The 9,315-nt window shown below is 47.4% G+C and overlaps 1 protein-coding gene across 12 annotated transcripts in view; it reads left to right on the top strand.

The window, feature by feature from the left end:
• Positions 1-9,315, top strand: part of Eri3 (ERI1 exoribonuclease family member 3) — a 127,768-nt gene that overhangs the window by 43,276 nt on the left and 75,177 nt on the right. The window lies entirely within an intron of this gene.

The raw sequence follows: 9,315 nt of genomic DNA on the forward strand, positions 1-9,315 counted from the left end.
TGAGACAGGGTTTCTCTGTGTAGCCCTGGCTGTCCTGGAACTCACTTTGTAGACCAGACTGGTCTCAAACTCAGAAATCTACCTGCCTCTGCCTCCCAAGGGCTGGGATTAAAGGCGTGTGCCACCACCGCCCGGCAGGAAAAACCTTTTAAACAGAGTATATAGTATATATTCAAAGTTCTCTAAGAACTTCACTAATCCTGTGAAGTAGGTACTGTTATTTCTATTCTATAACTAGTGAAATTAAAGGCACAGAGAAGTTAAGTAAATTTCCCAGGACCACACAGCCAGGATTCAGACTCAGCAGTTGGCTTCAGAGTCCTTTCTCTTAGCTGTTACTATGTTGCCCTATTATCTGGCATGTAGGACTCTGGTTATCAGAGAGCCTGATGTCTGATGAAAGAGGGCTGCTTCTGGGAAGTTGCCCAAGTCACCCCCCTCCTCTCTCATCCTTTGTCCCCACTGCTTCTTCTCCTTTGTCTTCTGATCCTGTCTGGTTGTAGAAAGCAGAATAGGTTCCTTGGCTGGGTTGACACTTGTGCTTCTTGTCTGTCCTCATGGATACCTGGCTTCAGACAGCCCCTGGGGACTAGAGGGGGTGGGGCGCTGTTTGCTGAGGAATGATGGAATCAATACCATTGTGTTCTTTGTAACTGAAGCAGCAGCAAGCATTCTTTCTCTCCTCTCTCTCTGTCTTTTCTCTTCTCTCCCCACCTTGTGTGTATGCACGTGCAGGAGTGTGTGCACACGTCCGTGCGTGCACACAGAAGGTGAGTGTCGGTGAAGATGAAGTATAGACTACAATGACTATTGCTTTCAAATCAGATTATATCTTCTCACCAGGGTCCTTTGTCCCTTGTATGTTTTTCAGACCCTGGTCATTGAGGTGAGCTTAGACCTCCAGTTGGGTGTCAGGCCTGATGTTGGACTTTAGCTGGAGTTGTGGGGGAATCAGGAAGAATGATCTGCAGAACACATGGGCACATAGCACCCACGTGCCCCATACACTGTGCTTACAGATCAGCTGTACACATTTAGACCAGAGGGTCTCTGTGCTCAAACATGACAGGGCAGCTCTATGGGTTGGGTCTGGAAGCAGATGTGAATTAGAAGCATCAATGGCAAAGGTGAGAGGGCCAGGGTATTCCTTTCTTTGAGACAGGGCCTTGTATATTACTAACCCAGGCTGGCCTTGATAGTCACTATGTATGATGATTACTGATCCTCCTGCCTCTACTTTTCAAGTCCTTGGATTATAGGTGTGTATATGTGGTGCTGGTGATTGAACCCAGGGCTTTGTACATGCTAGGCAAGCACCTCAGTTGGTAAGCCAACTGAGCTACGGAAGGCTGTTCTCATAGTGTTTCCTAAGTAGCTTTGAAACCTAGAGAGTCTTATGTGGGGGCTTTGCAGCCCAGGAGAAACTGATCCCAGGTGGAAGATGCTTTGATCTGGTCCAGGGCCCAGCTCCTCCAGGTACCCTCTCCTAGACTCCTGCCCTTCCAGTGCCTTCTTCCCTAGTGTCTTCGTCGTCCTGGTGCTGGTGGACAAAGCACTTCTGCTGCCACTTGTGAATTGTGTGCACATGCATGCATGAGAGAACTTGATGTGCATGGGACTAGACACCATTTTGCTGGGCTCCTTTATTTGGAGTTGTCCTATGAGATAAGGGCCAGTTTTAAAGGGCACTGTTCTCTTTTTTTTTGGTCAAGCCTCTTCTGGCCTGTGCTGCACTGCCATGCTGTGTCTTCATGAGAAACAGTACCTAGATTGGGTTGCAGAATCCAAGTGTGTACTAACCACTGTCTCTGGTAGGAGGCGATGTCTCCCTTTTATAAACAGCAAACAAAACAAAGTGGAATACTTTGGGGTTCACAGAGATAAAGATTCAACTACACAGAAAGGAATTCTGCCACTCACAGTTTGCAGTGATTTGAATTTGGTGAGGAAGTCGGGACTCTGGAGAAAGGTATGCCAGAGGCAAGCTGCTGCTAGGTAACAAGGTAGGGGAGGAGGGCCTTTGACTGCCTTTAAGAAGCAGGACTGCACATAACTGCTGGGAAAGCTCTTAATTAAATGTGTAACAAAATAAAAGCAGCCAGAGAGAGAAAGTAAGTAGTGCTGCGTGACCATGCACTGCTTACTGGTGTTCTGGAACCTTGGTAGCGGCTGTCAGTGGCTCTCAGCTGAGCCACCCTGTACTGTGCGCCTGGCAAAAGCTGCTGCAGCAACTGACAAGGGTATGTTAAATTGACACTCATAAGTTGTTAGTATGTGGCTGACTTTGTATTCTGACATGCATTTTCAGAGTTAACTAAGTCTAAGGAATTCAGCAAATGCTCTCATTTCACAGTCCCGTTTCGGGAGCCCCGCTCCATCTCCTTGCTGTTGTTCCTCCAGCCCCCAAGCTGTTCACATCACGGTTGTTGGAAAAAGCCTGATTAGTGCAGCATTGAGAAATGGAAACTGAAGTGTCAGGAGAAATCTCACCACAACAAAGAAATCTGTTATTGTCGTGACAAAATCGTTTTGTATCCATCTTTCTTCAGATGTGGATGAGTTGATACTCCAGATTTGTAGGGCTTAAGGTTGTAGTCCCAGGTACTTATTATATTAAGGTGAGTTTTAGTTTAATGGGTGTGGATTTAATTTTCTCCTCCTCCTCCCCCTCCTTTTCCTCCTCCTCCCCCTCCTCTTCCTCTTCCTCCTCCTCTTCCTCCTCTTCTTCCTCCTCCTCTTCTTCCTCTTCCTCCTCCTCCTCCTCTTCCTCCTCCTCCTCCTCCTCCTCCTCCTCCTCCTCCTCCTGTTGTTGTTGTTGTTATTTTGAGACACTGTTTCTTTGTGTAGCCCTGGCTGTCCTGGAACTCACTCTGTAGACCAGCAGGCTGGCTTCAAGTGCTGGGATTAAAGGTGTGCACCACCACTACCACTGTACTATTCTTCTATCCTTTTTTATAGAAAATATACTTAATAGGGTTTAGTTTATTTAATTCTCTGTTCCTCCCTGACTGACCTTTGCTCATCTTACCTGTTGTTCCTTGGCACTCCCCAAGGGGATTCTTGTTCCTCTGCTTGGCCAGTTGGGGAGTGTGATCCTTGGGGTGGAGGGCAGGTAGTGATGTAGATGGTGAGGAGTGGCCATTTGACGAACTTGAGCTCTGGCCTGTGGTCTGTAGCTTCAGGCTTACCCACTGAGCAGATGCTTCCCAGGTGGGCTTTTGCTGTAAGAAGAAGGACAAAGGACAGAAGCAAGACTGGGGGACAAGGCTGACTGGAGAGAGGCACAGGCCTCCAGTGAGTTTGCAGAGAGGCCCTTTTTGGATAGTTGAGCACTATCCTGAGTAAAAGAGAGGCTAGGGCATGCTCAGAGTTGGTTCAGGGGACCCTCATGCTACAGGTAAGGGCAGGACTGGCACTGGTCTTTAGTTGGCTACATGACTTCTGGGGTGTGCATGCTACACCCTGTGCTTGCACTCTGCATGGGTGGACTTAAAACACTGGAGGTTTAAGAAACTCTGGAGATTGCCATGGGTTTTGCTCACTGTACTCTTGCTCACTGCTGGTGTATGGAGTGTGTACTCTGCTGTAGTCAAGTTGAAGAGTAAGACTGCTGGTACCTGAAGTGTGGTAATGCGATGAGATGCCCGTATGAGAGCACTGAGCTAGAGGGTTCTGGCTGCGGGTCAGGCTGGGTCTTCTAGGCTCATTCAGTAAAGCCTATCAAGTCATCCTAAAATAGTCTTTAACTTTGTGTCTTCTGATTCTTTGGCTCCTTCCCCTTAGTCACTTTTGCAGTTCATTCTTTCCTTAGTTTTTCCTAAGTCTTGGTGAATTTTGTTTTTGAGACAGGGTTGTATGTGTATGTTTATGTATATATGTATATATATCTGGCTATCCTAGAGCTTGCTATGCGGACTAGACTGGTCTTGAACTCACAGAGATCTCTGCCTCCGGAGTTCTGGGATTAGAAGAGTGCTTCACAGTGTTGGTGTTTCTGAAATACTGGAGTTGCTTCAATCCCTGTCCTATCTTTCTTTTTCCTTCATTCTAGTCTTTTTTCCCCAAGAGAAATTACAACTAACATGATCCTGCCAGAGACAAGAGATCTTCTCCATCAGCTGTTCTAAAACCAAGCTTTGTACCCAGATGCCTCCTGTACCTCCACTGCCCTTGCCTTCCTCTCTCTACAGCCTCCTGTAATGCCTGGTGCTATCACTCAGCTACTTGTCAGAAACCTGAGAACCACCCTTTGTCTAGTCACAACCACTTAATGTCAAAATCCTGTTGACCACTCTAACCAGAGGTTTCTCCAGGTGACCTGTTCTCCTAAGTTCTGACTCCAGTCAGATCACGCCTCTGCCTCACCCTGTCAAGGCCCCCTTATTCTCAAGGTCAGGTCTATACTGTTGGGACCATGGAGGCAGGCTCTTGCTTACTTCCCTCAGGACTGTGCATCTTCCTGGAGCCTGTTTACTTAATCCTTCATAGAATTTTATTGCAGCTTGTCTGTTATTTTCACTAGATTGTGAACACTGTTGTAATCCTCAGACAAAGCATGATGTGTATTAGTTGTTTAGTAAATATTTAGAATTTTGGGATGGTGGTAGTGTTGGGGACCATCCTAAGACCTCACGTTTGCCAAGTACACAGTTGGTCACTGAACTATGCTAACAAGCCACATAGGCCAGTAGTTTGTTTGTTTAAAAGGACAGCTGAGTGGCCCTGGAGAATTTCTGCTCTGGAAGAGGGCAGAGTGTTGAGTCGGTCTGGGCCTGGGACAAGGAGCTTGTTCCTGGGCACATGGGCAGTACTGTATCTGAGAGGTTTGTGCCTCTGAGACTGGAGGCTGGGACTCCTGAAAGGCTTAAAAGCAGAGAGTAAATGCAGCTATTGTTTGTGGAACACTTACCAGTAGTCTTTTGTGTTGCTTACACAATAGTCATTTAAGTCTTACCACAGTCTTATCAGCTATTTTTAAAAGTTATTTACTTATATTCAGGTTATTTTTTTCTCCCCCCCCCCACACTTGTCACCCCACCCTCTCCCACTTACTGGCCCTGGCCTTCCCCTACACTGGGGCACAGAACCTTCACAAGGCCAAGGGCCTCTCCTCCCATTGATGATCGACTTTGTATTCCTCTACTATACACATGCTGCCAGAACAATCAGTCCCACCATGTGTAGTTATTTAGGTTATTTTTAAAAAGTGTGTGTTTATGCTCTGCCATGGAATCAGCAAGTCAGAGGAGGACACTGGAGTTGAACTCAGTAAGGCACGGGAAAAGAACCTTTACGTGCTCAGCCGTCTTACAGCCCTGAAGGATTTCTTCTTGTAACACTTTTTCAAAAGTTTTAAAAATAAGTTGAAAAACTAAGGCTCAAAGAGATTAGTAAGCTGTCAAGGACATGCAGCCTGTGCATTGACAGAGCAGGGATTTGAACCTAGGCTCTGGCTGTAGACCCATTGTTGGCCCATAGCCATTGACCATCTGTTTCAGTCCTTGTTTTCATGATTCACACTCTGTGAACTGATAGGAACACACCCATCTTCCTGTCTGTTGTTTGCTCTGAGGTCAGAGCCTGAGCTGCCTGGTGTTGGAGCTGTAGACATTCATGTTCATTTTGGGCTGAAGGCATGGTTGTTCAGGATGTAGAGGGGATGATTTGGCACTGCCGGAGAGCTTTCTTGCAAGGTCACAAATAAATGAATCCTCTGATCTGTGCTGTTTGTTTTGTTGTGTTGCTTTTAGTTCAAGATAGAGTCTCAGTGTTGTAGCCCAAGCTGGTCTTGAGATCACTGTCCTGACTCAGCCTCTGAAGGGCCGGAATTCCAGGTGTGTGCCACCACTCCACCTGGCTCCTCGGGTCAGTTATAAGAAGCCTAGAGCCTATAGTACTATTTTGGATGCCTGAGTCTCACGTTTATGTTTGGAAGCACAAAGCGTATCTCATCATGCCCCTGAGCTTTTGAGCCTTACTCCTTGCCCAAGAGAGTGCCAGTTAGTCCCCAGCTCTGAGCTGCATCACCTTTGATTAGCAGCCTGCTGGGGGAACAGGCTGGAGTAAGAACTCCCTGCCAGTCCTGACTTGTCTCATTCCCTGTTACTTTTATCTGTCACTACAAGCACTTGGGTTCCCCTCCTGAGCTAATTAAGTTTGCATGTGTTTAGACACATTGCCAAATAGGGCTTAGCAAAGCGGAACTGAGTTACATCTCTTTCTGAGTAGGGAAGCAAGGATATATGAACACTCCCTTCCTGGACCAGAGAGAAGCACGGCTGACAGGCACCGAGTGTGTGTGCAGATGATGGACAGCTGCCCTGGCTCTCCTAGGGTTACAGCAGGCCTGCAAAGCAGCATTTGAATTAGCTCATAGTTTCATGTGAAGGCCCTCCTTCCAGCACACTTAGTGAATTGGCCCTCTATGGGCTTATAGTGGAAAGAACATGAGTTTCAAAGTGTGCTGTTTCTCTGTGTACAAGCAGAATTGAAAGTCGAGTTTACTGAGATTTTTGTAAGCAGTGGACAGGGCTGTATGTTGTACAGCCTCAGTCACCTCGATTCTAGACCTACCAGGTAAAAGCAAACAGAGTACAGTGTGACCCTCTTGTTAAGAGTGTAACAATTCTGTACACACAGCTCAAGGCCCAAGTGCTTCCCTTTTGCCTAGAGGGCACAGTTTCCCCACTCAGTCAGTCTTCTGCGCCCTATAAGATGGTATCTGGAAGAGGTGGGAAGAAGGAGAATAGAGTTGCTGGCCAGTAAGCTGACTCAGCAGGCAAAGATAGATTCTTGCTAAGAACAGAGTTGTCCAAATCTTTCCACACTGGAAATGGAACTCAGCTCAGTAGATCACTATAGTGAAGTGACACATGTCCACATGTTTTTGTGACAAATTCATGCCTGCCTTTTTCTAGTGCCAGCTGGTCTGATGTCTGAGATGCCCTGTTGTACAATATCCCTGGGTCCTCTCCAGACAACAGTTAAGAAGCAAGCCATGTTACAGACTCTTTCTGAAGTAAGGGATCTGCGTATTGCTTACTATAAAAGTCAAAAGAATCAACTGAAAGCGGTAGGGTAGAGCCTCCATCCTTTACATAGGGGGCTAGTGCGTCCCAGTCACGACAGAGCTCTTGATGGGAAAGATTGTTCCAAGTCAGCAAGGGCTCACAAGCATATGAGATGTGCGGGGGCAGGGGCAGAGGATGCCCCAGAGGTTGTAAAGGAACTCTGGACCTTCAAGTTAGAGTCTAAGCTCAGAGAGAGTCAGAGAGAATGGCAACCAGACCTCCTGCCCTCCCTTCAGTTTCCCTAGAGCACTCTCGTCATCAGAGGTACATTGGGTTAGCCCCAAGAAGGCAGCTTGAGTTGATGGGGTCATGTTTCAGCTGCAGCTAATCCAAGTCACTCGATATAAATCTCCCTGCTGCCTCTTCCTCCCTCCCATCGCCAACCCACAGACAGGGAAATGAATCCTGGCCCTCACCCTGAATACATCATGGCAGGCTTGCCTCTAATGAGAGAGGGCCATTCATTGTGTGGGGTGAAGCTCCCTGCAGAGCCTGGGATGCCATTAATTAAAGAAGAGCCACCTGAAGCCAGTCGTGCGGTGCAGCCTGCCACGCTCAGATGGAGTGGTAGTGGGGTAGCCTCGTTAGCCTGACAGCTTCTTGGGCTGAGAGTTCTTGGGCTTGGAGGAATAGAGAGGTGCTCCCCCCACCACCACTCCTGTGAGCACAGACATCCCTGGAGCTGGCCTACTCAGAAACACCTGAAGGCCCCTCCTGTGTGGGTCTTGGGCCTAGAACCAGCATTAAAGGGATTATCTACTCCTGAATGCAGCCAGAGCAGCTCCTGATTCCCAGCCTTTGCTCCTTTTGCACTCTTTATGACATCCTAGAGCTGCAGGCTAACAGGCCTCTTACCATGCCACCTTCCCTTGGTACCTTTCACTGGGGCAGCAGTCTGCCTTGGAAGGACTCACGGGTAGAGGGGCCCTGGAAAAGAAGCTCTGCTGTCTGTTAGCTTTTCCTGCTCTTTTCTGGGTACTTCTGGCTTGGGTGACAGTGAAACTCCATTGACAGCCTCATTGTCTCACCCCTGGGAAGGTGTGGAAGGTTTAACTCACTGCGGTGATTATAGAACCCCTGAATGGAAGTTTTGCCCAGCTGAAACAGATTAAAGATAAGATGTTGAAAGCCCGAGTAGCCCCTTTGGCCTGCTGCAGAACTGGTAATCAAATGGTTCTTCACTTTTGAAAGGGGTTCTAGAAGCAAGTGTTGCTACCTAGAGTCTAGCCCTAGGACTTGCTATGTAGAGCTCTCTAGGACCATCTGTGAGCATCCTTAGCACTTCTTTGGTGGCAGCAGGCCTGGACCCTCTGAGACCTTCCTTTTAGCCCAGAGTTGGGATAGTCCAGCCAGTCTCTGTGCCAGGATTGTCAGGAGGGCAAATTGGGTCCTGTGTCTGTGGTTCCAGAGCAAATTCTGGAAGTGTAGCATATTCTCATGGTGGAGTCTGACAGATAGGGTGCTTTAGAGGGCCTAAGAACCATCTGGGGCATGGCTGGGCCATTCGGTCTGTCTGTCTGTCCTCCTTGAGCTGACCTGACATGGATTGCAACCTCCCTCTCAGCTACCACCCCTAGGCTGAGATATGGGGCCTGCTCTTCTATGTGAGGAACATTTTAATCTTCTTGAGTCTTAATATACTTGAAGGTCTGTATGTTCTCTGTCAGAGTGAGGGCTGGGGGAGCCTGAGTACAAGGAACTACCAGTGCTCTTGGAAAATGTTAATACTTTCTTAGTGGTATTTTAAAGCCAGTAGTTCTTTTCTAAGGCTTTGCCTATTATTTTTGTGACCCTTGAATACCAACTTTTGGGGTTTTTTTTTATCACAAACAGACAAACAAATGTATGTGATAGGAGCCCACAGACCTTGTGGCCCAGGCCTAAAGTCCCAGCTACTTAGGTTAAGGTCAGAAAATTGCAAGGTCAGGGCTTACCTGGGTGGGCTACAGAGCAGTTCAGGACCAACCCGGGCAACCTCGTGTCAAAACTTCATGTCATGTGAAGCCTCATGTCAAAGAGTAAAAATAGGACTGTGTATGTAGTTCACTGATAGATTGCTTGCTTAGCATGCCTGAAAACCTAGGTTCAGTCCCTGCTATCCCCTCACCCCCAAATCAAGCCATATAGGTATAATAAAGTATGTAAATATAAACACACACCATTTTAACAATACATTTGTATACATGTATACACCTGTGTCATCATCATCCCAATCAAGATTTCTGTTGTCTCAGAAGGTCCCTTT

The sequence above is a fragment of the Mastomys coucha genome, unplaced genomic scaffold (genome assembly GCF_008632895.1).
Source record: "Mastomys coucha isolate ucsf_1 unplaced genomic scaffold, UCSF_Mcou_1 pScaffold18, whole genome shotgun sequence".
Classification (NCBI taxonomy): domain Eukaryota; kingdom Metazoa; phylum Chordata; class Mammalia; order Rodentia; family Muridae; genus Mastomys; species Mastomys coucha.